Source organism: Schistocerca cancellata, chromosome 1, assembly GCF_023864275.1.
Source record: "Schistocerca cancellata isolate TAMUIC-IGC-003103 chromosome 1, iqSchCanc2.1, whole genome shotgun sequence".
Taxonomy (NCBI): domain Eukaryota; kingdom Metazoa; phylum Arthropoda; class Insecta; order Orthoptera; family Acrididae; genus Schistocerca; species Schistocerca cancellata.
Genome location: NC_064626.1, coordinates 1,020,173,695 through 1,020,180,207, shown reverse-complemented (window position 1 = coordinate 1,020,180,207; position 6,513 = coordinate 1,020,173,695). Strand labels below are relative to the sequence as shown.

General features: G+C 44.0%; 1 non-coding gene across 1 annotated transcript; it reads right to left on the bottom strand.

Moving 5' to 3' along the window:
* Positions 1–6,103: 6,103 nt before the first annotated feature.
* Positions 6,104–6,210, bottom strand: LOC126097036 (U6 spliceosomal RNA). Its single transcript, XR_007522084.1, has one exon. It is a non-coding gene; the product is annotated as a U6 spliceosomal RNA (small nuclear RNA).
* Between the last annotated feature and the right edge of the window lie 303 nt (positions 6,211–6,513).

Genomic DNA, 6,513 nt, shown 5'->3' with positions numbered 1-6,513 from the left:
TTTAAGCAGCCTGCCAGAGACAGTATCGCCAGACATGTTCTTCGTTTGCTTTGCTAAACACAAAAATTCGACATGGGAAGATAGTAGGGATCGAACCGAAGCCAGAGGATAATCAGACTCGTGCGCTGTCATCTACTGTATGAGAACAACTGACACCAACTGGCGGGCCACTTGAATTTGAGCGGGCAGCGACATGATTGGCTAACTTCAATGCTAATTAACTCGGAAACGTCGCAGTGTAACGATTTTCTTTTCTTAACAGTTATTTCTCAGCACAAAAATGGTTCAAATGGCCCTGAGCACTAAGGGACTCAACATCTGAGGTCATCAGTCCCCTAGAACTTAGAACTACTTGAACCTAACAAACCTAAGGACATCACACACATCCATGCCCGAGTCAGGATTCGAACCTGCGACCGTAGTGGTCGCGCGGCTCCAGACTGAAGCACCTAGAACCGCTCGGCCACAACGGCCGCTTTTGACATTGTACCACAGAAGCTGCTTGTAGTGAAATTGCATGCTTATGGAGTATCGTCTCAGTTATGTGACTGGATTCGTTATTTCCTGTCAGAGAGGTCACAGTTCGTAGTAAATGATGGAAAGTCATCGAGTAAAACAGAAGTGAGTTCTGATGTTCCCCGTGGTAGTGTTATGGGCCCTTTCCTACATAAACGATTTAGGAGACAATCTGAGTAGCTGTCTTAGGTTGTTTGCAGATGATGCTGTCGTTTACCGACTAGTAAATTCATCAGAAGATCAAAACAAATTGCAAAACGATTTAGAAAAGGTATCTGTATGGTGCAAAACTAGCCAATTGACGTTAAATAATGAAAAGTGTAAGGTCATCCACATGAGTGCTAAAAGGAAACCGTTAAAGTTCAGTTACACGATAAATCAGTTAAATCTAAAGGCGGTAAATTCAAATAAATACCTAGGAATTATGAACAACCTACGTTGGAAGGAACACATAGAAAATGTCGCGGGGAAGGCTAACCAAACACTGAGTGTAATTGGTAGGACTCTTAGAAAATGTAACAGATCTACTAAGGAGACTGCCTACACTACGCTTGTCCGTCGTCTTCTAGAATACTGCTACGTGGTGTGGGATTCTTACCAGATAGGACTACAGAGTACATGGACAAGGTTCAAAGAAGGGCAGCACTCTTGTGTTATCGCGAAATAGGGGAGAGAATGTCACTGAAATGATACAGGATTTGAGCTGGACATCATTAGGACAAAGGCAGTTTTCGTTGCGGCGGAATCTTCTCACGAAATTCCAGTCACTAATTTTTTCCTTCGAATCCGAAATTATTTTGTTGACACCGACCTGCATCGGGAGAAACGATCACCATATTAAAATAAGGGAACTCTGAGCTCGCACGGAAAGATATAGGTCTTCGTTTTTTTCCGCACCCTGCATGAGGTTGGAATAATAGATTGTATAAGTGGTTCGATGAACCCTCTGCCGAGCACTTAAATTTGATTTGCAGAGTACCCATGTCGATGTAGATGTAGACATGTTTATGTTGAGGTTCAATTGCCACTCCTTGCACCAGGCGTCGGTCCTCTGCAGGCCTTCTACCATTTCGCTACAGTTTTCTAATATTACGACCATCCTGTTTATACAACAGCAAAGTCCGCGAAAAACATCTTGGAACTTCCAACATTCTCTACTGGGTCATTTATACACAGTGTGAAAAGTAATGGTCCTCCATCGGGGCATACCAGAAGTCACTTTTACGTTTCAACACTTCTCCGCGTACAGAATGACTTGTGTCCTGTTTGCTAGCATCCTCTCAATCGAGTCACAAAGTTGTCTGATACTTCATACCATATACGTTTCAACACTTCTCCGCGTACAGAATGACTTGTGTCCTGTTTGCTAGCATCCTCTCAATCGAGTCACAAAGTTGTCTGATACTTCATACACTCGTATTTAGTTCATCAGGCGACAGTGCGGAACTGTATCGAATATTCATACAATGAAAGCTTTCACGACCAGATGTTTCAGCTGCTGAGAATTCTTCCGGGTTATACGATGTAGTCCATGGAACACTTAAATCCCTGACGTTTCGTCCAAGGCTACGTTACACATCTTAGGAGGTGCTTCTGGTTGTGCTGAGTCTTGCCGACTGACGAGTCGAGCGGCCTAAATACCGTGGAAAGTAGGCGTGGTCTGGATTTCACGTGATAGCAGAGATAAACCTTGTCAAAGATAAAAATTTTTAAACTATCGATCATAGTACATCAAAGATAAAAAATTTTCATCGATTCTGTAGCGCTACAGCCCATATATTGGTAGTAGGCTGTTTATGTTCTCTTATTGGCAACATTACGTAGTGCTCTGTATGAAAATCACTGGCTGTGCTGTGTGCAGTCTGTGGCTGGTTGGCATTGTTGTAATACTCGCCGCCATTGTAGCGCTGGGCAGCTGGATGTTAACAGCGCGTAGCGTTGCGCAGTTGGAGGTGAGCCGCCAGCAGTGGTGGATGTGGGGAGAGAAATGGCGGAGTTTTGAAATTTGTAAGACTGGATGTCATGAACTGCTATGTATATTATGATTTTTCAACACTATTAAGGTAAATACATTGTTTGTTCTCTATTAAAATCTTTCATTTGCTAACTATGCCTATCAGTAATTAGTGCCTTCCGTAGTATGAATATTTTATTTAGCTGGCAGTAGTGGCGCTCGCTGTATTGCAGTAGTTCGAGTAACGAAGATTTTTGGTGAGGTAAGTGATTTGTGAAACGTATAGGTTAACGTTAGTCAGGACCATTCTTTTGTAGGGATTTTTGAAAGTCAGATTGCGTTGCGCTAAAAATATTGTGTGTCAGTTTAAGCACAGTCATGTATAATTGTTCAAAGGGGACGTTTCATAATATCACTGAGGTTCATGGCTTCTTCTTCTCTGTTAAAATTATCCCATGTTTATATATTTCGATGGCTTCTCTGTATAGCCATGGATAAAAGTTCGTCATAGTACATAAAACTTCAGTTTCCGAAAATTTGGCCACCTGATCACCTGATTGAAGTGCATGTTCCACCACGTCTAATTTGTGTCCGCCGCTCGTGGTCTCGCGGTAGCGTTCTCGCTTCCCGAGCACGGGGTCCCGGGTTCGATTCCCGGCGGGGTCAGGGATTTTCACCTGCCTCGAGATGACTGGGTGTTTGTGTTGTCCTCATCGTTTCATCATCATCCAGGAAAGTGGCGAAATTGGACTGAGCAAAGGTTGGGAAATTGTACGGGCGCTGATAACCACGCAGTTGAGCGCCCCACAAACCAAACATCATCATCATCACGTCTAATTTGTCTGTTTTCCCTAGTCGGCAAAGACTTTTATGTTAGGCTACTTCAACCGTGTATTCACACTTCTCTTTGTAGTTCCAATGTAGACCTTGCCACACGTACACGGAATCTTATATACACCACTTGCAGAGAGAGGGGGACGTTTATCCTTAACGGAACGAAGTGCTTGGCCTATGTTCTTAGTTGGTCTGAAAATCATTCATCGAAATATGTAAACATGGGATAATTTTAACAGAAAAGAAGAAGCCATGAAACTCAGTGATATATGGACTGTGGCGCTACAGAATCGATGAGAAATTTTTATCTTTGATGTACTATGATCGATAGTTTAAAAAATTTTATCTTTGACAAGGTTTATCTCTGCTATCACGTGAAATCCAGACCACGCCCACTTTCCACGGTATTTAGGCCGCTCTTCGACGTCCGACTCGTCGGCGATATTCAGCACAACCAGAAGCACGTCCGAAGATGTCCAACGTAGACTTGGACGAAACGTCAGGGATTGACGAGTTCCATTGACCACGGCCATACAATCCGGAAGAATTCTCAGCAGCTCTATCGAATACCTTTCGGGACTCAAGGAACCCGGTATCTACCTGGGAACCTATGCCTATTGCTTTCTGTGTCTCGTGGACGAACAGTAGTTGACACTTTCCGTAGTAACGCGTTCATCTTTCGCGGGAAGCGCCTCGGACGGTTGTTGCTCCACCGCTGCCGCTCGGCTCCACTTGTTGCTTCGGGCGCCATGCACAGCCTCTTATGTCCTGCAAGAAAACACGTCTGCCGCGCCACTGATCAGATACCTGTCCCACCGCGCGACCGGTGATTTTCTGCGGCGCCGCGCGTTCTTTTATTAGCGAGAGGAAAGTAACACAGGAGGTAAATTCTATATTATGATGTTAGCGAGAGAAAACAAGCACTTCACCGTAACTGCGCGCAGCTACCGAAACAACAGGCATTATCTGCTGACCTGTTTGCTGGTAGCGTTATTAATTTTAGTGGTCAGCTCGGCGGACCTACCAATATTTGACTTTCTCCAGCTTTGACAGTGACAGAGTGGCCACACCCATCAGATGAAAGATTCTGCAAATGAATGGGTTCGGGTATCTGTGTAACAAATCTGTCGCCGCTCACGCAGCACGAGTCTCGTTTGATTTTATCGCCATGTTATAGACAAGAAGGAAGGAATTTCGAGCAAGACTATCGACATATACCTGACAAGCAGCTCCACTAAATTTCGGGCATGCAGTCGCGTAAATTCCACTTAATCTCCTAATATTTCAGCCGAATACTGTTCGGCCATCTTCAGAGTGAGCTGAAAGACTTACTTTACACAACTGTGTTTACATCATTACACCGCAAACCACCTGGCGGTGTGATACAGAGGGTTCTCCTGCTACCACTAACTCTTCTCCCCCTTCCTTCTTCCACCCGCGAATGTCACGTGGGAAGAATGAATATTGGTAAGCCTATGTAGTAGCTCTAATGCCTCGAATTTTCTCGCCGTGATAATTTCGTGAGATATATCTGGGAGGAAGTAATATGTTGTCCGACTCTTCCCGGAAGTACTCTCCAAATTTCAGTACTCAACCAATCGATGGTGCACAACGCCTCTCTTGTAGCGTCTGCCTCTAGAGTTTGTTTTACGTTCTTGCAACGCTCTCGCACCGACGAAACGATCCATTGACGAAACGCGCCGCTCTTCGTTGGATCGCATTTATCTCTTCTGTCAGTGATATCTGGTAAGGGTCCCAGATTGATGAACAGTACTCAAGAATAGGTCGAACAAGTGCCTTGCAGGCCACTTCTTTCGTAGATGGTTTACATTTCCTTAAAATTTTTTCTATGACTCTCTGCGTGTCATCTCCTTCTCCTACTATTTGTTTTATATCGTCATCCACTTAGGGTCCTCAGGATAGTTACTCTTAGACATTTTACGTCAGACAGTGTTTCCAGCATTTTGCCACCAGTAATGTAGAGTAGTGGATTTATTTTCCTGTGTATGCGCAATACATTTATTGACGTTCAGGGTCAACTGCCAGAGTCGCATCACTCATCAAACTTCTGTAGGTGATTCTGCAAATCTTTGCTGTCTTGTGCTTTGCTACTTTAATATAGACAACCACAACATACGCGAACAGTCTTAACGAGATCCTGATGCTTTCTACTAGGTCATTTACTTGCATTGTAAAGAGTAACGGTTCTGTCACATTCCCTTGGGGTACTCCGGAAATTTTATTCCTTTAAGATCGACGTGTTGAGTTCTATCTGCAAGGAAATCTTGAATCCAGTACGTTCTTTTAAACTCGTGGACTGAACCACTGCATGCGCGGCCACGGGAGTTTAGAAGGACTGAGCGAGTTCTGTAGCATCAATCTTTCAACTTACTCCAAAGATAGCCGAACAGCATACTGCCGAAATATCAGAAGAAGGAGTCCAAGTTATGCAGCTGCATGCCTGATATTTAATGGAGCAACCACTGCGCCGCGAAATCATGAAGATGCACGCCTGGCAGATAGTACATCAATGAAATGAATACCTCTAGCTGCATACGGGAGCTGATATAAGTCAACGGGGACAGTTGAAAATGTGTGCCCCGACCGGGATTCAAACCCAGGACCTCCTGCTTACATGGCAGACGCTCTATCCAATTTTTTTTTTTTTTTGCTCGTAATTGTTCGTTGTATTTGATGGCAGCGGACGCCAGGTGACATGCGTTGGAGTTGGTCGTTGATCCGTTCGCTCAGTTCTTTTTGTTACAGATGCCAGCTCTCTGACCGAACACTCTGAGCTACCGTGCCGGCGAGCGCTTCATGATTTTCCGTGTCATCCTTGCGCAGGGGCCATGCCAATCCTCTCTGTATCATTCCAATTTTAGTATATGTACCGCCGAAGCGAGTACGACCCACATTCCTAACTTATTGTCCCCCACGATATTCAAGGTGCCCCTTCCCATTGTAAGACGTGTATATTTCTATTGTCTATTGTCAAACCACAATTTATGAAAGATGTTTATATTTTATTAATAGGATTAAGTAGGAATAATTAATATTTGTCATGTTGGAAATAATTGTGGTAGCAGGGAATGTCTGCACCAAAGTATTGTAGATATAATTTTAAAAAGGGCGGGAGAAACCGCGTACGGCTACATTTTAAGAAAAGAGCGGGAAAGACCGCGCATTGATACATTTTGTAATGGTAACAG